This window comes from Dasypus novemcinctus, chromosome 22 (genome assembly GCF_030445035.2).
Source record: "Dasypus novemcinctus isolate mDasNov1 chromosome 22, mDasNov1.1.hap2, whole genome shotgun sequence".
In the NCBI taxonomy this organism is placed as follows: Eukaryota; Metazoa; Chordata; class Mammalia; order Cingulata; family Dasypodidae; genus Dasypus; species Dasypus novemcinctus.
In genome coordinates, this window is record NC_080694.1 from 68,468,125 (window position 1) to 68,494,482 (window position 26,358).

General features: G+C 40.9%; 1 pseudogene; it reads left to right on the forward strand.

The window, feature by feature from the left end:
- Positions 1-755: 755 nt before the first annotated feature.
- LOC101443152 (protein RUFY3 pseudogene) lies at positions 756-20,748 on the forward strand (annotated as a pseudogene).
- The last annotated feature ends 5,610 nt before the right edge of the window (positions 20,749-26,358 follow it).

The following is a 26,358-nucleotide window of genomic DNA, read 5'->3' on the forward strand; positions in this document are numbered from 1 at the left end:
AGTGGCTGGGAGGAGGGGCAGAGGGAGGCAGCAGCACAAACTGCTGCTGAGAAGGGCCATAATACAGGGAGGTTACGAGGAACAGGCGGGCAAAGTATAAGGAAGCGAAAGGCAGGGTGGGAGCAGGGGACAGGATATGATGTGGGCCATTGACCATGAGGTGCAGCAATGCTCAGAGATGTATTCACCAAATGCAATGAATGTCTCATGATGATAGAGGAGAATGTTGCTATGGGGGGAGTAGTGGGGTGAGTGGGATGGGGGGTATATGAGGATCTCATATTTTTTGAATGTAATATTTAAAAAATGAATAAAGAAAAAAAAAACCCAACTAACCATAGCTTTGCCATATGACCCAGCAATTCCACTGCTGGGTATATATCCAGCAGAACTGAAAACAAGGACACAAACAGTTATATGCACACCAATGTTCATAGCAGCATTGTTCTCTATCGCCAAGAGTTGAAATCAACCCAAATGCCCATCAACAGATGAATGGATAAATAAAATGTGGTATGTACATACAATGGAATACTACTCGGCTTTAAGAACAAATGCACTACAAACACACGTGATAACATGGATGAATCTTGAGAACCTTATGTTGAGTGAAGCAACCCAGGCATTGAAGGACAAATACTACATGACCTCAATGATATGAAATAAGTAAACCAAGCTGCCTCAGAGAGCTAGAGACTGGATGATAGGTTTACAGGAAATCAGGGGGTAGAGGAAGGATGTAAGCTGACATCTACATGGGTGAAATCTATGACAAGTTGGAGGTAAGTGTGCGTACAAGTAAGGGATAGAATGGGTCATAGGGTTACCTTTGGGTGGGGCTTTGCAGGCTTGAGGGGGGATGGGGATGGGAGGATGGGTAATATTGTCCAAGAAATGGGGGGAGGGTGGGGCAACATACGAACATAGGAGATTGTCAGGTGTTCGTTGAGAGTATAATGCTGAGAAAACCTTTTCAAAATATAATAAGAAAAGTTACCTGTTTAAGATACTTAAAGGGGATAATCTGATGCAGGACAGACTCCTAGGGAATATGTGAATGCTCATTTTGCCAGAGTGGGATATAGCATTGGGAAGAGACCCATATAATGAGAGTGAAGGTATACCCACATCCTGGGGAGGACTGATGCCATCAAATAGAGGGAACTGTGTCTCTCAAGAGAAATGGTGTCACCCAGAGCATTAGGGCAGTTGAGCATGTCAAGCCCTCAACACTGTTGCAAGTATCTCTGAACATGGCTCTTCAAGAAATGAAGATTGACTGTCACTGTGGGCCCTAAGGGGAGGGGAAATGAGGTATTGAATAGATGTAACCAATGTAACTGTGTGGGCAATAGAAGTGTTTCACAAGAATATGCAAGGATGGATATAAGACATGTAAAATTACACCAAAAATATATAGGGGCTGAAAGGATAAAATGTAAATCATAACGTAAAACATAAGATAACTAAAAATTTAGAAAATTGTATAGTCTAAAATATAAACCACAATGTAAACACAAATGTTACCTTGTTTTAAAGCTATTGTGTCAATATCTGTACATCAGTTTCAGTAAATATGGTATGAATATGTTAAAAGATTATTGCTCTGGAAGGGGAAAGGTTTTATGTTGGACATGTGGGAGTACTGTATATTGTATATATGAATTACTGTGATCTAAAACTCTTGTGAAGATAAGCTTAATAATTAGAAAAAAAAGAAAAGAAAAAGATAGGATATAGAATTTTTCCAAATTAATATGTATTCTATATCTAACCTTTAAACTCATCGCTATATTCCATTTTACTATTAAGGGAACCTGGCAATATATTGGGCTTCACTTTTCAGGAAGTTTTGGATCACAAAGAGGTTCAACAATGGCATCAGAGGAATACTGGTATGGGATGTTATTAACAGGGGACACATGGCTGGAAGGGAATTCTACATGGCATATATCCAGGGTACATAAAAATGTTTGGATATTTTCATAGTGGAAACAATTAAAAACAACAACTGAGGGAGTGCTGACTTCCTAGCCAGGGGAGCTCTATCACAGACCCTAAAGGAACAGAAACAATCCCTCAAGTGCAACAGCAAAGACCAAAAAGGAATGAAGGTCCAACAATGAGCCCCTGATGCTAATGACTATGCTTGTGAGCCTGTGCACCTGAAATAAGAACAAGGCCTAGAGCAGCAGTGTGCCTAAGAGTTACATCCTGAGAACCTCTGTGTTGCTCAAATGTGGCCAGTCTCAAAGCCAAATTCAGCATGTAATGCGCTGCCTTCCCCCCCAGTGTGGGACATGACTCCTGGGGATGAGCCTCCCTGGCAATGAGGGATTACTACCAAGTACCAGCTGATGATGTAACCAGAAAATGACCATGAATAAAAGGTTCAACTTGGACCAGCAGAATATCTCTGTCTACATATAATAACAGGAGTTAAAAATGCTTTTTGGCCTAAATCAAGGGGGAAATGGAAAGGACAAATGAGTTTACAAGGCTATGAGTCTCTAAAAAAGAGCCAGGAGTTTATCAGAGGGGTTGCCCTTATGCATACCTGAGCAGAGTCCCAGAGACAGATCAAGTAGATACAACCCCAGGTATTGGTTCTTCTGAGGGCTACAGAGACCATAGGTTTTATGGTCATGGCAGATTGAGTTCAGTGCCATGTCAGTTGGCCCTTCTTTAGAGTTGGTGTTTCTGTGTGATGGAGCTGGACTCAGATGTGATCTCTTCACAAGCCTTTCCTGTTACCTTACCAGAATTGTAGTTGGTGCTGGGGTTTAATATATACCCAGGGGGTCTGAATCTCTGGACTGACCATATGATAGCCAGGACCTGAGTCTCAACAGAATTCAGCTCCTACACTCTGGTTTATTGGACTTACCCCACTCAGCTAACATGGAGTTGAAGAAGGTCAACCACCACACCATGGAGCCAAGAGTGCCTACAACTGAAAGCAGGAGGATTGCATCCAGCATCCATGTGGAATCTAAGCCCCCTTTTGAGATAGATGTGGAATGGACACAACCAATCCAAGGTCCAAAGGATGGAGGAATAGAATATGGATTATAGTGTACTTAATGATATTCTATTCAAGAACTATTGTGATTAGTAATTGGAGAAAATGTGATATTGGTATGGAGAAAGTGGCCATGGTGGCTGCTGGGTGTGGGGAATGGGAGGAAGAGATGAGATGTGGAGGCAGTTTCGAGACTTGGAGTTGTCCTGGGTGGTTCTGCAGGGACAATTACCGGACACTGTAGGTCCTCCCATGGCCCACTGGATGGAACATTGGAGAGTGTGGGCTATGATGTGGACCATTGACCATGAGGTGCAGCAATGCTCAGAGATGTATTCACCAAATGCAATGAATGTCTCATGATGATAGAGGAGAATGTTGCTATGGGGGGAGTAGTGGGGTGAGGAGGGAGTGGGGTATATGGGGGCCTCATTTTTTAAAATGTAATATTTTAAAGATGAATAAAGACAAAAAGAAAAGAAGTGCTATGAATGGATAGCCTTGCCTTGTTCTTCATTTTGGTGGGGAATGAGATCAGTTAGTCTTTGATCATTAATTAGTCTTTGTCTATCCATTTTTTTCCTTTTAAAATTTATTTATTTCTCTCCCCTTCTCACTGACCCCCATTGTCTTCTCTCTGTGTCTATTCACTGTGTGTGTTCTTCTGTCTCCTCTTGGATATTTGTCAACAGCAGTAGAAATCTGTGTCTCTTTTTGTTGCATCATCTTGCTGCATCAACTCTCCATGTGTGCAGTGCCACTGCTGGGTGAGCTGTGCTTTTTTCACGTGGGATGGCTCTCCTTTACAGAGTGCACTCTTTGTGCGTTGGGCTCCACTATGCGGGGGACACCACTGCGTTGCATGGTAGTCCTTGCACACATCAGCACTGTGCATGGGCCAGCTCACCACATGAATCAGGAGGCACTGGGTTTGAACCCTGAGCCTCCCATGGGGTAGGCAGATGCTCTATCAGTTGAGCCAAATCTGCTTCCCAGTCATTGGCTATCTTAAAGGAATTTTTCCATTTCATCTGATTTGTCAAATATATGAGCATAGAATGGTTCCTAGCAGTCTCTTATTATCTTTTCAATGTCTATAGGGTCTTTAGTGATGTCCCCTCTTTTGTTACCATTATTTGCATCTTGTCTTCTCTCTTTTTTTCCTCGGTCATACTGGCTAGAGGTTTATCAATTTTATTGATCTTTTCAAAGAACTGTTTTTTTGGTTTCCTTGATATTCTCTATTGTTTTCCTATTTTCAACTTTGTTGGTTTCTGCTTTCATCTGTATTTTCCTACAGTTTAATTTGCTCCTTCCCCTCACCCACTGTTGTTTGCTCAGATGAAAGCTTATATAACTGGTTAGAAACAATTTTTTTTGTCTAATCTATGTGTTTAATGGTATAAATCTCCCTTTAAGACTGTTTTACCTGCATTCCACAAGTTTTGGCACATTGCTTTTCTTTTTCTTCTTTTCCAAATATTTCTAATGTCCCTTATAGTTTCCTCTTTAATCTGTGGACTTTATATATGGTGGGTGTATTAGTCAACCAAATGAGTGCTGATGCAAGATACCAGAAATTGGTTGGATTTTATAAAGAGTATTTGTTGGAGGTAGGAGGTTACAGATACCAGGTCATAAAGCATAAGTTACTTCTCTCACCAAAGTCTATTTGGAGCAAGATGTCTGCCAATGTCAGTGAGGGTTCAGACTTCCTAGGTTCCTATGTTCCTGGGGCTTGCTATTCTCTGGGGTCAAGGTTCCTTTCTTCCTGGGGCTGGCTTCTCCTTCTTCTGTGACCTTAATTTCCAGGGCTCCAGCTTAAGTCTTCAGCATCAAACTCCGACATCAAAACTCCAACATCATACTTGTACCGGAACTGTAGTTGGTGCTGGGGTTTAGTGTATACCCAGGGGACCTGAATCTCTGGACTGACCATGTGATAGCCAGGCCCTGAGCCTCAATAGACTTGCAACTCCTACACTCTGGTTTATTGGATTTATCCCACTCAGCTAACATGGAGGTGAAGGTCAACCACACCAGAGAGCCAAGAGTGCCTACAACTGAAAGCAGGAGAATTGCATCCAGCATCCACGTGGAATCTAAGCCTCCTCTTGATATAGATGTGGAGTGGACACAACCATTCCAAGGTCCACAGGATGGATGAATAGAATATGGATTAGAGTGGACTTACTGATATTCTATTCATGAACTATTGTGATTAGTAATTGAATAAAATGTGGCATTAGTGTGGAGAATGTGGCCATGGTGGCTGCTGGGGGTAGGGAGTGGGAGGAAGAGATGAGATGTGGAGGGCATTTTCAGGACTTTGTATGTCCTCCCATGACCCACTGGGTGGAATGTGGGAGAGTGTTGGCTATGGTGTGGACCATTAACCATGAGGTGCAGCGATGCTCAGAGATGTATTCACCAAATGCAATGAATGTCTTCTGATGATGGAGGAGATTGTTGTTATCAGGGGAGGAGAGGGATGAGGGGGGTGAGGGGTATATGGGGACCTCATATTTTTTTAATGTAATATTTAAAAAATAAAGACAAAAAAAAAAAATCCAACATCAGAAACCCTCAACTCTGTTCTTTGCCATACCTTTTATCTGTGAGTCCCCACTCTCAATGCCATAATCATAACTGAATCATTCCCAGGTACAGATCAGATTACAAGCACAATTCAATATCTACATTTTTAATTCATGACCATATCAAACTGCTACATTCCACCCTATGAATTTCAAAAGGACATTATAATATTCAAAAATACCTTAAATCAGTAACAATGCAAGTGCTAAATCATATCACAACCAATTTAAAGAAATACAGTTTGTCTTGGGGGCAAAGTCCTGTCTGTTACAGACATCCGAAACTTACAAAACAATTTATCTGTCTCCAATACTCAAATGGACAGACATAGGGTAAACATTTTCATTACACTAAGGAGAAATTGGGAGGGAAACATGAGTCATGGGTCATCTACAGTTCAATAAACCTGCAGGGCATCCTCCATTTGTATTCAGTGTGAGAGTCATTCTTAAGAAGATAGTTTCTTCTCCTTGGGGCCATATGGGAACCCACCCTTTCCACAGGCCTGCCCAACAGCCATTTCCTTGGTTCCACCCTCATCAAGCATCTGGGTGTCAACCAAGCAACCGACCTCTCCCTCCAAGAGTGTTGGGGTGATTACCACACCTTATCCAATCTTTGACTTAGTCTTAACCCACCTAGAAAGTGATGTGAAGAAAACATTCCCCCTAACCTTTGGCATACAGGCTCAACCCTCTCAGAGCAATGAGTTGACCACCTGGCCTTCCCTAAGCTTTGGGGGACAGGTCCACCCCTCTCAGACCTGTGGGGTACTGACCTTAACCACCCCAATCCTTGGGGAATGTGCTCCACCTCTCTGTACCCTGAAGCAGCAAAACTCCCAGAACATTGGGTGGGAACATCCACCCTCTTCAATTGCTGGGGCAAAATTACCCTCTCTGGACAAATAGGTGGGATTCCTTTCTTGGTCCAAGGTGATGTCCTAATTCCAGATCTCAGCTTCCATGGTTTTCCTCTTAAAGCTCTTTATTTCTCCTTCAGTTTCTCCTTTCCATGTCCCTTTTATTCCAGGCAGACAGTGGTTTTGTTCATACAGCTCTCTCAAAAATTCTGTTGGTTTAGCCATCAGACAGTATGACTTTCCACAAGTCTTTCCTAGATAACTGCATCTTCAATCTTGATTTACCACTTTCAAGTTTAGTTAAGTCCTCAAATGGGGCACTTTCTTCTGGGAGGTTAATTTCCAAAGACTTGGAATTTCCAGAATCAGTTTCTGTTTCCTTTGTGCCTGACAATTCAGTCCTTAGCTTATCTCTCATCTAGCATTTTGCTATAAGCTGCAGGTAGAAGTCAAGCCACATTCTCTGTGTTTACTTTGGAATGTTCTCCGGCTAAACACCCAGGCTCACTATTTTCAAATTTTGCCTTCCATAAAACACCAGGAGTTAATCTTGCTAAGTTCTCTGCAACTTTAAAACACGGATCCCCTTTATTCCAGTTTCCAATAACAGTTTCATCATTTACCTCTAAGGCATCATAAAAAGTTTCTCTAGCATCCATATTGCTATCAATAGTCTCTTCAAAGTATTCTAGGCCTTTTCCATCAAGCATCTCACAATTCCTCAAAAAAATACCCCCTACCCATTTATAAAACCATTCCAGCATTTCAGTAATTGAAAAAGCACTACCCCACTCCTGGTACCAAATTCTGTATTAGTCAGCCAAAGGGGTGCTGTTGCATAATACCAGAAATTGGTTGGTTTTTATAAAGGATATTTGTTGGGGGTAGGAGGTTACAGATACCAGGTCATAAAGCATGAGTTACTTCCCTCACCAAAGTCTATTTGGAGCAAGATGGCTGCTGACATCTGCGAGGGTTCAGGCTACCTAGGTTCCTATGTTCCTGGGGCTTGCTATTCTCTGGGTTCAAGATTCCTTTCTTCCTGGGGCTGACTACTCCTTCCTCTGTGAGTTTACTTCCCGGGGCTCCAGCTTAAGTCTTCATCATCAAACTCCAACATCAGAAACCCTCAACTCCTTTCTTTGCTATTCCTTTTATCAAGGGGTGGGGACTCAATGCCATAATCATAACTGAATCATGCCCAGGTACAGATCAGATTACAAGCATAATTCAATATCTATTTTTGGAATTCATAACCATATCAAATTGTTACTGTGGGTTTATTTAGAAGTGTGTTGTTTAATTTCCAAATATTTCTGGATTTTCTGAATATTTCTCCAGTATTTCTAGCTTAATGTCATTGTGGTCCAAGGACTTGCTTTGAGTAACTTTTTTTCTTTTAAATTTGCTTAAGTTTGTTTTATGGCTTGGAATAAAGTCTCTTTATATGAATGTTCCACATATACTTGAAAAGAATGTTTATTCTGCTTTTGTTGGGTAAAGTATTTTATAAATATTAGGTCAGTGAATTCATAACATTGTTCAGATCTTCTTTCTCCTTGCTGGTTTTCTATCTAGTTTTTTTTTTTTTAATCAATTTTTGAGAAAAAAATGTTCAAGTCGCCAATATAATCTTTTGGGTTTTTGCTTTGTTTTGTTGGTTGGTTTTAGGAGGTACTGGGGACTGAAACTGGGTCCCCATACATGTGAAGCAGGTGCTCAACCACTGAGCTACACCTGCTTCCCTCCAACATAATCTTAACTCATTTCAGTTCTATCAGTTTTTGCTTCATATGTTTTGAAGCTCTGCTTTCAGGTGCATGAACATTTGAGATTTCATGTTGGGGGGAGGGTAGAATTGACCCCTGTTTTGTTTGCTAAAGGATGCCAAGGTAATATACCAAAAATGGGTTGGCTTTTACAATGGAGATTTATTAGTTTAGAGACTTACAGTTTAGAGGCTGTGAAAAAATGTCCAAGTCAAGGCTTCATCAGGCAATGCTTACCTCCCCAAGGACTGGCTGCTAGCCGTCCTGGATTCCTCTCTCATCTGAGAAGGCACGTGGCAGCATATGCAGGTCTCTGCCTTCTCCTCTGGGCATTGTTACCTTCTGCTCCATCTGTGGCTTCCTCTCAGCTTCTGGGCGTTTCTCTGTCTCTGCAGCCTTCCTGAATGCAAGTTATAAAGTGCTCTGGTAAGAGGATAAGACCCACCCTGGGTCACACCATCTAGTCAAAAACCCTTAACTGAAGTAATTTAATCAAAAGTTCCCACCTACAGTAGGTTTACAGGCACAGGAATGGACCAGCTTTAAAGCCATGGCCTCCTGGAGTCCACCCAGCTTCAAACTGTCACAACCCCTTTTCATTATATAATATTCTCTTGCAACATTCCTTGTTCTGAAGTCTGTGTATCTGATATTAATGAGTTCCAGGTTTCTTTGGGTTAGTGTTCGCATGATATCTTTTTTTATTTAACTTTTTATTGTAGTAACTTATAATAACTCAAAATTTCCCATTTTAAGCACTTTCAAGTATAAAATTCAGTAATATTAATTACAGCTACAATATTGCACTACCATCATCAATATTCATTACTCCAACTTTTTCATCAGTTAAAACAGTAATTCTGCACCAATAAGCATAATTACCTCCACCACATACACACTGGCCTCTGGTAACCTATAATCTACTATTCGTATCTATGAAATTTGCTTCTTCTAGGTACTTCATGTAAGTGAGATCATACACTATTTGCCTTTTTATGTCTGACTGGTCCATATTGTAGTATCCATCAGAGCATCCTTCATTTTTATGGTAGAATAATATTCCATTGTGTTGGGTAGATCACCTTTTGTTTATCCTCTCATCTGTTGATGGACACTCAGATTTCTTCCACCTTTTGCTATTGCGAATATGCTGTGACAAACATTGGTGGACATTTATCTGTTAGAGTCCCTGCTCTCAGCTCTTTGGGATATATATCACAAAGTGGGATTACCAGATCATATGTTAATTCTATATTTAACTTTCTGAGGAACTGCCAAACTGATTCTCACAGAGGCTGCACCACTTTACAATGGCTCCAGTGATATATAAATGTTCCTATTTCTCTGTATCCTCACCAACACTTAATATTGTCTGGTTTGTTTGTTTTTAAATAATAACTGTGTTGTTTGGTGTGAAGTGACATTTCATTTGTTTTCATGTACATTTCCCCAATGACTGATGATGTTGAACATCTTTTCATGTGCTTATTGGCCATTTGTATATCTTCTTCAGAAAAATATATATACAAGTCCTTTATCATTTTTTAAATTTGGCTATTTGTTGGGTTGTAGGATTTCTTTAAATATTCTGGATATTAACCTTTTCAGATATATGGTTAGCAATTTCCCCCCATTCTGTAGGTTGTCTTTTCACTTCTTTGTTAGTATCCTTTGACATATAAATATTTAATTTTTATGAAGTCTATTTTTTTCTTTTGTTGCTTGTGGTTTTGGCATTATATCTAAGAAATCACTACCAAATTCAATGTTAGATAGGTCCGCTCAGTACATACATCTTTTAGGTGTATTATGGTTTTACCTCTTCCATTTAGGTTCTTGATACTTTTAGAGTTATTTTTTGTGTATGGTGTTAGGTAGGGTCTAACTTCATTCTTTTGAAAGTGAATATCCAGTTTTCCCAGCACTATTCACTGAATAGACTATTCTTTCCACATTGAGTGAACTTAGTACTCTTGTCAAATTCCATATGTATATGTGTTTATTTCTGTACTCTCAATTCTATTCCATTGGTCTTTATGCTAGTGTGACATTGTTTTGATTAATGGGGCTTTGCAGTAAATTTTGATATCAGTAAGTGTGAGTTCTCCAATTTGTTTCTTCTTTTTATTTTTATTTATTTTTAAATGTATTTTTTATTTGTTTTTAAAAGATACACAGATCACTCAAAATGGTTCTTCTTTTTAAAGATTATTTTGGGTATGCAGGGTCCCTTGAAATTCTACGTGAATTTGGGTGTTGGTGTTTACAGTTATACAAAAAAAAACACAAAAACCATCTTTTAATATGCTGTTGGAAAAAGAGATATACTTAAAAAGATGAAAGCACAACTATGTGATTTACCAAATACCATTGATTATACACTTTGGATGGATTTATGCTTTATTAATATGTATCAATATTTGTAAAAAAAAATTTATTTGTGAAAAATATACTGTCGGGTGTGGTTTGCTAGTACATGTTGAGATTTTTTCATCTGTATTCATAAGGGATATTGGTCCGAAATTTTATTTTTTTATGTCTTCATCTGGATTTATGAGAATGATGTTGGCCTCATAGAATGAGGAAGTGTTGCCAGATTTTTCTAGGTTCTTGACTATATTATGAAAAAGAATTTAAGAACATGCCAGGTTAGTTAGGCCAGTAGTTTATTAAGAAGATGAGAGAAAAGAAAGAAAATGACAGATTATGGGTCCCAGGCATACTTGCAGGCTGGTCCAGGCAGACAGAGAAAAAGCATCGATTTACAGATCACAAGTCCCCATTGCAGATTACAAGTCCCCAGGTCTCCTTACATGCTGGTCCAGGTGGGAAGAGAGAAGGAATAACAGCCTGATTTTGTTTCTGTGCTTGCTTTTAAATCATTAATTATTCCATCCCTTTGCTAATGTTAGGGGAAGAATCCCAGTTATTTGCTGTTTTCATTGGTTACCCCACCCATCAATTGCCTGGGGGGGGGGGGCCAACGACAATAATATCCAGGGCTTGTCCTTGATCCTGGATGAAGTCCTGTTCCAAATAGGGGTTCTCATGGAATTCTTCCAGCAGCCATTTTATGGAGTCTCCATGGTCACATGTTTCATGGCTGTACTTTTCTGCCAGGTCTGAGTTTCTTTTTATTCCCTAATCTAGCCTACCTTATTAAGAAGTAATCTGTCCTCAATTTTTTTGGAGGAATTTGAGAATAAATGTTAAGTCTTCTTTGAATATTTGATAGAATTCACTAGTGAAGTCATCTGGTTCTGGCTATTAAAACATCCATGACCAGAAATTGGGAAGAAGTTGATTCCAACCTTCCTAGATGACTTTGAAGGGTTCAAGATGTCAGTGGAAGAAGTAACTGCAGATGTGGTGGAAATAGCAAGAGAACTAGAATTAGAAGTAGAGCCTGAAGATGTGACTGAACTGCTGCAATCTCATGATAAAACTTTATGGATGGAGAGAACAAGCAAAATGGTGGCAGAGTAAGGAGTTCCTAGAGACAGCTTGTGCTACAGGACAGTTAGGAATCACCCAGAGCTATCTAAAGCACCTATTTGGGGGCTCCAGGAGACCAGAAGAGCATCCTACAACATCCTTGAAAGAATGGAAGGAGGAGACTGCCATCTGTAATGAAGATTTCTGAGTAGAACATTCCATGCCAGAAAGACCAGTGCCCATCCTCCAATGGAGGCACAAACCACCTCAGGAGCTATTCTGTGGCTGGAGTTGGAAGCTCTATTTCCCAATAATAGGGGAGAAAGAGACAGTTGGCCACTGACTTTAGCTACTGATTGGTAAATTTGGCTGATTAAAGTATAACCTTAAGAACAATTAAAGTTTGAACCTGTCCCAGTCAGAAAGAGGCCAGTAGCTGTCATTTTGAGTCTGCCTCCAGTATGAGGGGAAGGCAGTCTGATTGAAAATCATAGCAATGGTGGAAACCAGCTTCTTTCCACCCAGATCGGACTGCAGTCCTAGCCTAGGCATCAGCCCCACCTCTGGCAGGGAGGAAGCTGGTGGTACTTGCAACAGTCTTTCCAGTGGTAACTGCAGGTGCATCCAGTAGACTGAATAGTCAGAAGTCTACTGGGGCAAATGTGGTCATTTTGGACCACACAGTATAGATTGCTGCCCACACCTACAGCTCCATCCCCACCCCAGGCAGGAGAGTGAGGGGCATAAAGTTTTATCAGTCTCCCTGGGCAACTACAGTCTAGGCCTGCACAACTTGGAGTATTATACATGGGTGTGGCTCTGTCCCACCCCTGGCAAAGGAGAAAGTTGGGAGAATCTTCATTGGTCTCTGGGGCAATGAGGGCAGCTTGAGCCTCCACAGCTTACAGCAGCTACTACATCCTTGGCTCCTATTACACAACCAGCAAGGGAGAAAGGGCAGAAAATACTAAAGTAAAGAGAAAAACTGCACCCAGAATAAATACTCTAGTAGGCCAGATGCCAAGACACCAATAAAAAATTACAAACCACACCAAGAAACAGGAAACTATGGCCCAGTTAAAGGAACAAGATCAGCCTCCTGACATAAAGGAGTTGAGACAACTAAACATTGATATTTAAACAAATCTCCTTAATAAATTCAGTGAGATGGCTAAAGAGATTAAGGACATTAAGAAGACATCGGACGAGCACAAAAAATAATTTGAAAGCATACATAGAAAAATAGAAGATCGCATCAGAATGAAAGTTGCAATAAATGAAATGAAAACTACACTGGAATCATGCAATAGCAGAGCTGAGGAGCCAGAAGAAAGGATTGGTGAGCTTAAAGACATAGCCTCTGAAAGTGAACATATAAAAGAACAGAAGAAGAAAAGAATGGAAAAAATTGAACACAGTCTCAGGGAATTAAATGACAGCAAGAGATGTGCAAACATATGTATTAGATGTCCCAGAAGGAGAAGAGAAGAGTAAAGGGGCAGAAGGAATATTTGAAGAAATAATGGTAGAAAAGTCCCCAACCCTATTGAAGGACATAGATATCTATGTCCAAGAAGCATGATGTACTTTCATCTGAATAAATCCAAATGGACCTACTCTGAGACACATACTAATCAGAATGTCAAATGCCAAAGACAAAGAGAGCATTCTCAGGCAGGAAGAGAAAAGCAATGCATAACATATAAGGGATACCCAATAATATTAAATGCTGATTTCCCACCCGAAACTATTGAGACAAGAAGACAGTGGTGGATATAGTTAAGATATTGCAAGAGAAAAATTTCCAGTCATGAATCATATATCTGGCAAGATAGTATTTTAAAAATGAGGGTGAATTTAGACTATTGACATATAAACAGAAACAGAGAGAGTTTATAACAAAGTAACTGACCTTGCAGGAAATACTAAAGGGTGTGCTACAGTCTGAAAAGACAGGAGAGAAGTCTTGGAAGAGAGTCTAGAAATGAAGATTTTATTAGTAAAAATAAAATTAAAAGTCTCAAAAGAGTGGTAAAAATGAAAAATGACAGATAAAACACAAAAGTCAAAATTGGTGAAATGAGAATGGATTTTACAATAATAACATTGGATGTTAATAGATTAAACTCCTGATTCAAAGGACAGAATGGATAAGAAAATATGGGTCATCTATATGCTGTCTACAAGAGAGTCACCTTAGACCCAAAGATACAAATAGATTGAAAGAGAAAGACTGGAAAAAGATATTCAATGCATGAAATAACAACAACACAAAAAGCGGTAGTAGCTATACTTATATCAGATGAAATAGATTTTAAAAGCCAATAGTAATGTGCAATCTGAGGAGGAAGTCAGGGGAAAAAATTCCATTTACAATAAAACTAACAGAATCAAATATTTAGGAATAAACTTAAGGATGTAAAGCACTTGCCTTCAGAAAACCACAATGCAATGTTCTTTTTTTTTTTTTTCATTTTTTAACTATCTTTTTTTAAGTTAATAGATCACACAAAATGTTATATTAAAAAACATAAGAGGTTCCCATATACCCCACTACCCCCACTCCCATCATTTTTATAAATCGTATTAATAGTATCATTTCTACCCAAACCCTCTCACATATTAAAGGAGGAACAATTCCCAATTCTTGCATGAGTCCAGCATTACCCTCATTTAAAACCAGGCAAAGACATGACAAGAAAAAAGAAATACAGAACACTGTCCCTCATGATCCTGGGCTTAAAAATCCAAACAAAATGTGAGGGAGCAAACCAAATGCAAAAATACATAAATAGTATTGCAGATCATGCCAAATTGGACTAGCTGGGACAGCAAAGCAGTTTAATAACTGCAACTCATCTCTGTTCTCCAAACTAGATAGAATAAAGGACAGAAATCATGTCACCATTACTGCAGATGCAGAAAAAGCACTTGACAAAATGCAACGTCTTTCAAGACAAAATCTGTCAGCAAACTAGGAAAGAAAGCACGTTCCTCTGTTTGCTTCCAGGCATCAATGAAAGTCTATGCAAACATCATACTCAATGATGAAAAGCTAAGTACTTTCTTTCTAAGAGCAACTAAAGGCGTCCACTCACACCATTTTTATTTAATCTCATTCTGGACATTCTGAGCAGCGTAAGAAGGCAAGAAGTGAAATGCAAGGCATATAGATAGTAAAGGAAGAAGTAAAACTACCATTATTTGCAACAGAATGATCGTCTATGTTAGAAACCCACAAAATATCTCCAAAAAGTTACCAGAATTATTAAATGAATTTAGTAGGTCCACAGGATACAAATCAGTACATAAACATCAATTTTATTCCTATATACTAGTAATGACAACTAGAAAATGAAATTTTAAAAATCCTCCACATATAAATATTTATCAATAGTTACAAATATTGTAAAATCTTTGTCTAACTCCATGTGATATCTTGGGTTGGATACTGGAACAGAAAAAGAAAATGACATTAGTGGAATAAGTAGTGAAATCTAAATAAGGTGTATAGATCCAGCCATTATAATATTTGAACCATTATTTCTTAGCTGTATCAAATTATGATGCTTTTGTAAGTACTAACCACCAGGGAAACTGGGTGAAGTACAACTGGAACAGACTGAACTAGCTCTTCAACTTTTTATGAACTAAAAATTATTCTAATATTTAAAAAGCTTCATTTAAACATGGAAAAGAATATTTGGAAATAAATTTAATGAGAAGGATGAAAATCTTTTACCCTGACAACTTCAACAGATTGCAAAGGGAAATAAAAGCAGACCTAAAGATATGGAGGGAAAATCCTTGCACATGGATTGGAAAATCAGTATTGTTAAGAATATATAAAAATGTTTGGATATTTTCAAAGTAGATAAAATTTAAACCAACTGAGGGAGTTCTGAGTTCCTAGCCAGGTAAGCTCTATCACAGTCTCTAAAGGAACAGCAACAATCCCCCAAGTGCAACGGCAAAGACCAAAAAAGAAGGAAGGTCCAACAATGAGCCCTTGATACTAATGACTATGCTTGTGAGCCTGTGCACCTGAAATAAGAACAAGGCCTAGAGCTGCAGGGTGCCTAAGAATTACCTCCTGAGAGCCTCCATGTTGCTCAAATGTGGCCAGTCTCAAAACCAAACTCAGCATGTAATTGTGTTGCCTTCCCCCAGGCGTGGGACATGACTCCCAGGGATGAGCCTCCCTGGAACTGACGGATTACTACCAAGCTGATGATGTAACTAGAAAATGACCTTGAATAAAAGGGTCAACTCAGACCAGCAGAATATCTCAATCTACATATAATGCCAGGAATTAAAAATGTTTTTGCCCTGAATCAAAGGGGAAAATGGAATAGACAAATGAGTTTATATGGCTATGAGTCTCCAAAAACAGCTGGGAGGTTATCAGAGGGTGCCCTTATGCGCACCTCAGCAGAGTCCCAGAGACAGATAAAGTAGACACAACTCCAGATATTGGTTATTCTGAGGGCTACAGAGACCCACAGGTTCTATGGTCATGGCAGATGGAGTTCAGTGCCATGTCAGTTGGCCCTACTTTGGAGTTAGTGTTTCTGTGTGATGGAGCTGGACTCAGATGTGATCTTTTTTCACAAGCCTCTCCTGTTACTTTTACCAGAATTGTAGTTGGTGCTGGGGTTTAATGTATATCCAGGGCACCTGAATCTCTGGACTGACCATGTGATAGCCAGGCCCTGAGCCTCAATAGACTTCAGCTCCTACAGTCTGGTTTATTGAACCTACCCCACTCAGCTAACATGGAGGTGAAGAAGGTCAACCACAACACCAGGGAGCCAAGAGTGCCTACAACTGAAAGCAGGAGGATTGCATCCAGCATCCATGTGGAATCTAAGCCCCCTCTTGATATAGATGTGGAGTGGACACAACCATTCCAAGATCCACAGGATGGAAAAATAGAATATGGATTAGAGTGGACTTACTGATCATCTATTCATGAACTATTGTGATTAGCAATCAAAGAAAATGTGGCATTAGTGTGGAAACAGTGGCCATTGTGGCTACAGGGGGTAGGGAATGGGAGGAAGAGATGAGATGTGGGGGCATTTTCAGGACTTGGAATTGTCCTGGATGGTGCTGCAGGGACAGTTACCGGACATTGTATGTCCTCCCATGGCCCACTGGGTGGAATGTGGGAGAGTGAGGGCTATGATGTGAACCATTGACTATGAGGTGCAGAGGTGCTCAGATATGTATTCACCAAATGCAATGAATGTCTCCTGATGATGGAGGAGATTTTTGTTATGGAGAGAGGAGTGGGGTGAGGGTGGTAGGGGGGTATATGGGGACCTCATATTTTGTAATGTAATATTAAAAAAATAAATAAAGACCAAAAAATTTAAAAATGAAGAAAAAATAGGGAAATAAAGAGTCACAGATATTTTTAAAAAATAAAAGAAGAGGTCAGCAAGTGTTTTTGTGTGTGTGTACATCTATCAATCTGTATACAATCTTTGTTGTTAGTTGTCTGTTCTGGAATTCTGAGTTACCCCTAATGTCACTGGCCAGGCAAGCGTGGTTCAAAATAAGAATCAATTGATGAATGTATTTTGTCACATTTATAGAACAATGGGAAAAAAACCCACATTATTATCACAAATGAAGCAGAAATGATAAACTTGAAAAAAATCCAGCATCCCTTCTTAATAAAAGCACTCAGATTTAGGGATAAAAGGAAACTTCCTCAACATGCTTAAGGGCACACACAATATGAAAAACCCACAGCTAGCATCATATTCAATGTCAGAAGATAGAAAACTTTCCCTTAGATTAGGCACAAGACAGGGATGCCCACTGCAGCAGATTGAAATCATTTTATGAAGCCCGAAAAAGGACATATTATGTTTTAAACTAACCATTCCTGTGGAAATTATTTTATGAATCACAAAAAGAGAAATATTCTGCTGTAAACTAACCCATTCCTGTAGGTGTAAGATGCATTTGACTGGATTACATCAGTGGGGCGTGATTCGTGTTGAGTCTCTGCCCTCTTGCTGGGTCTGACATAAAGGGAGAGGCAGAGGATAAAGGGAGCAGGTATTTGATTCTGAAATGTGAGACCAAGAGGATTCCTTAAGCATGAAGCCCCTAAGAGGCTGGTCCAGGGAACAGCTCAGGTGGAGAGCAGCCTGCTGGATGCCTAAGAGCACAGCTGAACTTGGGAAAGAGAGTGGAACAGTGGAGAACCATACAGAATGCCTGGAAGGAGACAAGCCCTGTGCCTGGTTGCTCACAGCGGAGGTCCAGGGGATGGGAGATTCTGGAGGGGAAGGCAGGGAGCTCCCCCAAGATGGGCACCATCTTGCTTCTCCACCTGTCAACACACCAGGACCCACAGTAGCTGTCTTTGGTGAGAAAACACCTCTTATGGTACCTTGGTTTGGATTTTTCATGACCTTGGAACGTGAGCTTTTACCCCAAATAAAGACCCTTTATAAAAGTCAACACATTTCTGGTACTTTGCATCACCAGCCCATTGGGAAATTGAAACACGCACTGCCACCACTCTTATTCAATATTGTCCTGGAAATTCTAGCTGGAGCAATTAGGCAAAAAGAAGCAATAAAAGTCCTCCCATTTTTAAAGGAAGATGCAAAATATTCCCTATTTCCAGATGACATAATCCTATGTATAGAAAATACTGGAAAATTTACAACCCAGTCATTAGCTCTAATAAATGAATTCAATAAAGTGGCAGGGTAAAAGATCAATGCACAAAATATCTGTAGTCTCTATACACAAGTATAGAGCAATCTAAAGAGAAAACCAAGAAAAAAATTCCATTTATAATAGCAAGTAAAAGAATCAAATATCTATAAATGAATTTAACCAAATTTGTAATGAAATTGTATACAAACAAAAAATCTACAAAATATTATTGAAAGAAACCAAAGAAGATATCAGTCAAATAACAGACTGGAGACCAAATGCTGTTAAGGTAACAATTCTGTACAAAAGAATTTGTACTTTCAACATAATCCCAATAAAAATTCCAAAAGCCCTCTTTGCAGAAATGGAAAAGCCAATCAAGTTTTTTGGAAGGATAAGAGGACCCAATAGCTAAAACATCTTGAAAATGAAGAGTGAAGTTGGAGGACTCAAATTTCCTGATTTTAAACTTATTACAAATCTACAGTTATCAAATTAGTGTGATCCTGGCACAAGGGCAGACATATACACCAATAGAACAGATTTGAGAGTTCAGAAATAAACTGTCCTATCTATGGCCAATTAATTTTTGACAAGGCTGCTAAGTCCTCTCAATTGGGAGAGAATAGTCTCTTTGATAATTTTTTCTGGGAAAACTCAGTGTGTATGTGCCAAAGAACGAAGGTGGACTTCAACCTCACAATATATATAAATATAAACTCAATATCTATTAAAGATCTAAATATAAGAAAAAACTACAGAACTCCTAAAAGAAAACAGGGAAGCATCTTCAGGGCTTACTGTTAGGCAATGATTTCTTAAACTTTACAAAAGAAAATAGACACATATAAAGCTTTTGTGCATCAAAGGGTTTTAGCATCAGTCAAAAGATAATCTACACAATTGAAGGAAATATTTGGAAATCGCACATTGCATAGGGCTAATATCATGAAAAAAATAAAGAAATCCTGAACTCAACAACAAAAATACAAACAAGCTACCCCCGATGACCCCAGTCTCAGGCTGGGGGCTGCAGCAGGAGGGTTTGGAGAGGAGGCAGCAGGAAAGGGGGCTGCGCCTGAAGGGCTGCGGCCCAGGAGGAGGGCGGCAACTCCGATGCCCACATCCTCTGCTTGCCCACCCGCCACCAAGTCGTGGAGGCAAAGGAAGGAACAAGCCTGGCCGAGATGCCCAATGCCACTGCGGAAGGGAGAGCTGAGTAAAGTTACTGTGGGTGGTGGAAAGCAGTTTCCTGATTCCCTGATGGCTACTGAATGTGTCCGCCTGACTAAAGGGCCAAGCTGGGCAGCAAGGGCTCAGCTGAGTCAGCGCTGGACCTGGGGAGGGTCTGATCTGACCACGTTCCTCTCCAGCAGTTCTTCCTGGTGACAGAGCAACACCTGGAACACAGCTTGAAAGACAAGAAAACTTTTCTTGGACAAAACAAACCCTCCTGGGTCTCAAGAACCATAGGAAAGCTTGTTCCAGAAGTTGTAGAAGAAACAGCAGGTGTTAAGGTCTTCCAGGACTGCAGATGCCAGGAGGCAGAGGAAGAGCCTGGCTTTGTTTGGATGAACACAAAAGAAATTCTGAGTGTATGAATGCTGTGATCAATAAAAAGGAACTTTGCTCAAATCCTCTGAGGTCAATAACCTCATAATTGAAGAAGAAGGAGCTATAATTGCTGGTCCATCAGTGAGTCTTAAAGACCTTGATCCTGATTTCTGTGTGAAAGAATGAGGTTTGGACTCCCAGATGCAGTTTCAGGTGTTTCAATGTATCTTGAGCATGGGAGCAGCAATGAAGGCATGAAGGAGATGGTCAGATTCCTACAACTCTGGACCAGAACAACGAGGTAGAGGAGCTCCATGGACATCTGAATGCTACATAAACAACCTTCAGGCAAAAGTGAATGCTTTAGAAAAATTCAACACTGCACTGACAGGGGAGCTTGCAGTTGCAAACAATAGGGTTATTACCTTGCAAGAAGAAATGGAATGATTTAAAGAGGAAGCTCTTACATTGCAGAATCCCATCAGAAGGGTCCTAAGCAAAACAGAACTTCAGAAGGGCAAGCTCTGAGTAAAGCAAGAAAGCATTGACTGTAGGAGACACATTTACCCCTGGATGTTGAAACAGAGCTGAGGAGGTAAATCCGTACAAGAGATGGATTTGACTGTGAAGACGCTGGGTAAAGTTGTCTGAGAAGCAGGTGCCTTAGTGTCTCTGTGGATGCTCTCAGCACTTTCGAGCATAAACTTGCTTTAAAACTGCATAGTTCAGGCTTAATAGTAAATCAGAAATGTGAACTAAGCAGTCGCTTCGTAGACATGTCTATTCAGGTGGCTGCCACCAGTAAATGACTTGAGCAAAGATGACCCCGGGCTGGTTGAGGCCACCCATCTGCTGAGTTGGACAACCGGCCCCTGAGCAGGACTTCAGAGACAAGATCAAGGGTCTGCAGCTGCACATGGAGGCGCTCACCAGGCAGTGGAACCAGCTTGAGTTCTAACTAAAATAGGAAAGAGAAAGAAGGTTCCAAAACAACAGGAGCCTCCAGGAAAGAGCTCATGGAGCCAGAACACAAATGGTTGAGAAGCACAAAATTAAGAGGAACATGTTAAACTGAAAATGCCCTTTGAAGAAGCCACAAGCTGGTCTCACCCATGGATGAGCAGGATCAGCCATGGGCACCTGAAAGCTGCAGGTGTGTCAGCTCTGCCAAGATGGCAACATAACCAAGAATGTGAGTAAGACCTGCAGAGGAGCCATCTGTAGGACTGGTTCAGCAAACTCCTGCCTCTTTCTTCAAGCATCAGGCCTGAGCTAGTCTGCAGTCCCTGCCCAAGCTTCACATGAAGCAATGTTCCACCAGCCCACCATGAGGCAGGAGGACAAGAGCTGGACCAAAACTCACGCAGGACCCATCTCTATCTGTGCTAGGTGTCAAGATGCCTAAGAGCACAGTCCTCAGAATCAACTAGAAGCTGTAGGGAAGAATTATTTAAATACATCAGGCCCAAGGAGAAAAGGCAGCGGGTGGAGACGATGAAGGTTTTACTCATTTTCTGTAATGACTGAATAAAACTTACTCACTTTAGTCTTTCTCCTCTAAGCATAACACCCTACCTTGAAGGATTTCTTGCATAGCATATCTTTGTAAAGAGCTATTACTCATTTTATGAATACTGGTAATAATATGGGGATGATATACTAGGAGGGAGTGGTCCAAGCAGATAAGACTAAAAGGAAAATGATCATCTCCCTCCATTACATGTTCAGATTCACAGAGGAAAGACAAACGTTGACTGACATCAAAATGACAGCTTTGCCAGATCCTGAGCCTCAACAGACTCCAGCACCTACAATCTGATTTATTGGACTTACCACACTCAGCTAAGATGGAGGTGAAGAAGGACAACCACCACACCATGGAGCCTAGAGTGATTACAACTGAAAATGGGAGGATTGCATCCAGCATCCAGGTGGAATCTGAGCCTCCTCTTGACATAAAGGTGCAATGGACACAACCAATCCAGTGTCCACATAGAAGAGGTGGCATTGGATTGGGAAAAGTGGACATAATGGACAAAGGGTATGGGGAAAGGCAGGAAGAGATGAGAGGTGGAGGCGTCTTCGGGACATGGAGCTGCCCTGGATGGTGCTTCAGAGGTAATCACCGGACATTGTAAATCCTCACAGGGCCTACATGATGGAATAGAGGAGAGTATGGGCCATGATGTGAACCAATGTATATGAGGTGCAGAGGTGCCCAAAGATGTACTTACCAAATCCAATGGATGTGTCATGATGATGGGAACGAGTGTTGTTGGGGGGGGGAGAGGGGGGGTGGGGGGGTGGGGTTGAATGGGACCTCACATATATATTTTTAATGTAATATTATTACAAAGTCAATAAAAAATAAAAAAATTAAAAATAAAAATAAAAATAAATAAAAAAAAATTAAAAAAAAAAAAAAACCAAAATGACAGCTTTGTGTTAAATCTACCAAACTGGGAATCCAAACTCAGGAAAAAGAAAGAGAAATTAAAGAGTAATATAAATTATCAGTGTATGTCATTACTTACAGGTTTTTTAAATTTATTTTCCCCACCCTCTTGTTGTTTGCACTTGCTGTGTCTGTTTGCTGTGTGCTGGTCTTCCTTTTGGTGCATCAGGAACTGAACCAGGGACCTCAGATGTGGGGGAGAGTGCCTAATGGCTTGAGCCACCTTTGCTCCCTGCTTTGTTGTGTCCCTCATTATGTTTTCCTTGTGTCTCTCATTGCATCCTTTTGTTGCATCAGCTCATTGTGTCAGCTCACTTATTTCCTTGTCTTCTTAGGGGCACCGGGAAGTGAACCTGGGACCTCCCATGTGGTAAGTGGGGGCACAATCTCTTGAGCCACATCTGCTTCCCGATTATGACTGTATTTAAAACAATATTGTATTATGTCAGGACTAGAAGTTTTCTGGTATTTGCCTACAAATGATTTCATTATCAGAGTATGAAGGAACATTTGCCATTTTTCCCCTTAATGATTTCAAGAATACATATCTGCCATTCTCAGAATCTCCTACCACAAAACAAACCAACTTTCTCCCCCAGTCCCACTCTACTCCCAAGTAATAATGGAAATTGTAAGGGGTTGTAAGATTACAGTTTGAGTTCTTCAAATAGGTAGGGATGAGGAAGGCAAAGCTAGGTCAGGTGTAGAGTAAAACAAATTTAATCTATACATGGCTGAGGATAGTTCTTAAATTATTTCTTGTATATAAGAAATGCTTTATGCTCTGAGCCAAGCTGTAGAGCTGCTGGTGCACAGAGTTCTTGGAAAGAGCAAAACTAAGACATGCCTTAGTAATGATCCATTTGGGGGAAGGAAGGAAGGCATCATCAAGGGAAGGAAAGATAGAACACATTATTTTGATTGTTACATGTATACAGATTTTAAAATTCCAATTAAGACCTAAGATATAGTCTGTGACTGGCTAAGAATTCTGGGGTGGAAATATCCTGGAATTGTGCTATTTGATAAATTGTTTCCCTAAAAGGTTTACAGCCTTGAATATAGAGTTGCCACATGACCCTGCAATACCACTGCTGGGCATTCACCCAGAAGAACTGAGAGCAGTGACACGAACAGACATCTGCACACCGATGTTCGTAGTAGGATTATTCATGATTGCCGAAAATTGGAAAAAAACCCAGGTGTCCATCAATAGATGAATGGATAAACAAACTGTGATCTATTCACACAATAGATTATTTTGCACTTATAAGCAGAAATGAAGTTATAAAGCATATGACACCATGGGTGAACCTGGAGGACATAATGCTGAGCAAAGCAAGCTAGACACAAAAGGACAAATACTGTATGATTGTGCTACTATGAATCAAATATATTGTGTAACATATTGCATGATTTAAAAATTTTATAGGTATCCAGTACCAAAAAAAAGGGCAAAATATTTGAATAGACATTTCTCCATAGAACATATACAGTGACTAATCAGCACCTGAAAAAATGTTCAACATCATTAGCTATTAAAGAAATGCAAACCAAAACTAAAATGAGATGCTATTTTACACTTACTAGACCTGCTATGATAAAGAAAATGGAAAATAACAAGTGTTGACAAGGATGTGGAGAAATAGGAAACTCATCCATTGTTAGTGGAATGTGGAATGCTGCAGCCACTGTGGAAAACAGTTTGGCAGTTCTTCAGAAAGTAAAGTATAGAATTACCATATTGTAGGGGTTCCCAAAGTAATGTGCAGGGCTCAAGCCACTTTGCTAGGGAGGATCAATGTGTGCAGAGAGGTGAGGGTGTGGTCAGCCATGTCTGTACCTGCAAGTAAGCAGAAAGGAGCTGATGTCCTGATGAGAAGAAATCCTAAGAAAACCCTCCTCAAAGAACTTCATGCCTGATAGCCCCTGCTCTGAGAACAATGACCTAGTTAACTGCTTTAAATAAAGCTTGTGGTGCCAGATCCAGGCCTTGGCTTTGCCATCAGTGAGCCCTGGTCCACCTGGCCCCTCTAATCTTGTCTTTGTCTCTGAGTCTTTCGTTTCTCAGCCTCACACTCCCCCCACCTCAGGAACCTGTTCAGCTGCGTGGGTTGCAACACCATATGACCCATCGATCCCACTTCTGGGATATTTTTTATTTCAAAGAATGAAAAGCTGGGATTCAAAAAGGTATTTGCACACTGATATTCATAATCACAACTGTCAAAAGATGAAACCAGTCCAGGTTCCCATGAGCACATGAAGGCGTAAACAGAATGTGGTGTATACATACAGTAGAACGTCATTCAGCCACAAAAAGAATGAACTTCAACCACATGGTGACAACAGGGATGAACCTTGAAGACATCATGCCACCTGAAACAAGCCAGGCATCAAAGGACTACTATTGTATAATCTCACTTACATGAAATAATTGGAATATGCAAATTCATAGCTTAAAAATTAGAATACAGGTGTGATGGTTAGGCCAACGTGCCAGCTCTGCTAGGTGATGATTGCACAGTTGTCTGGTCAAGTAAGCACTAGGCTGTCACACCAGAGCATCCATGGACTTTGATCCTATTAAGCAGATTGTGGAGATGGTGGGGCCATCTCATCACCTGAGGAGCTTGCCCTCAGCAGTGATGACTCTCATCCAGTCACTGGAAGGCCTTAAAGGGGAAGGGTCTTCAGCATCCAGAGAATTCCCGTCTCTGCTCCAGACCACCAGTATCTCCTGGGAGCTCATCCAGGACCTTCACGAGCACCCGGCTTGCAGCCCGCCTTATGGAATGTGGACTTGTGCATCCTCACAGTCATTGAGACTATTTTATAAAATCTCATACTATTTCCAGACATCTCCTGTGGGTTCTGCTTCTCTAGAGAATGCTGAGAAATACAGCAGGTTGCCAGGTGCTGAGGTAAGGGTGGGAAATAGAGAGTTGACACTTGAATGTACAGAGTATCTTATTGGAACGGTGGGAAAGCTTTGCTAGTGAATGTGTTGATGGTAATAAATACCTCTAAAATTTATATTTGACAGTGGTCAAGTGGAAAATGTTAGGTTGAATATACATTACAAAAATAATTTAGGGATGCGGACTTGGCCCAGTGGATAGGGTGTCCGTCTACCACATGGGAGGTCCGAGTTAAAACCCCGGGCCTCCTTGACCCACGTGGAGCTGGCCCATGCGCAGTGCTGATGCCCGCAAGGAGTGCCCTGCCTTGCACGGGTGTCCCCTGCATAGGGGAGCCCCACGCCCAAGAAGTGCACCCCGTAAGGAGAGCCGCCCAGCACGAAAGAAAGTGCAGCCCACCCAGGAGTGCACTGCACACACGGAGAGCTGACACAAGATGACACAATAAAAAAGAGACACAGATTCTCGTGCTGCTGACAACAGCAGGAGCGGACAGAAAGAACAACACTCAGCAAACGGACACAGGGAACAGACAACTGGGGCGGGGAGAGAAATAAATAAAATAAATCTTTAAAAAATAATAATTAAAAAAAAAGTAGACCTGTAGCGTACAGCGAGGCCTCATGTAGACTAAGGACTACAGTTAATAGGGTAATGGTAACAGTGTTGCTTCATCAGGTGTAACAAAGGCACCACACTAATGAGAAGTATTAATAATAGGGAAAACCGTGAAAGAGGGAGGCGTATGGGCATTCTGTACTTTCTGCCTGATTTATTATTTTAATTTTAATTTTTGTAAACCTTCAAAAAAAGGTGAGGCCGGGGCTTCCCGGAGAGCAGCTGGCGATGGGTAGTGGCGCAGGCACTTGGGGACCGCAGTGGTCGCCCCCAGGCCCGTGCGGCTGAGGCGGGCGCCAAGGGGGGTCCCCGCGGCAGCCTCCAGGCCTTCCTGCCGGGCGTTCCCGAAGGCCGAAGGCCGGGGAGGAAAGAGCGGGGAGCGTGGTGGGCGCAGAGGGCTGGGGGCGCCGGGAGGGACTCGGCTGCACCGAGGACGCCGC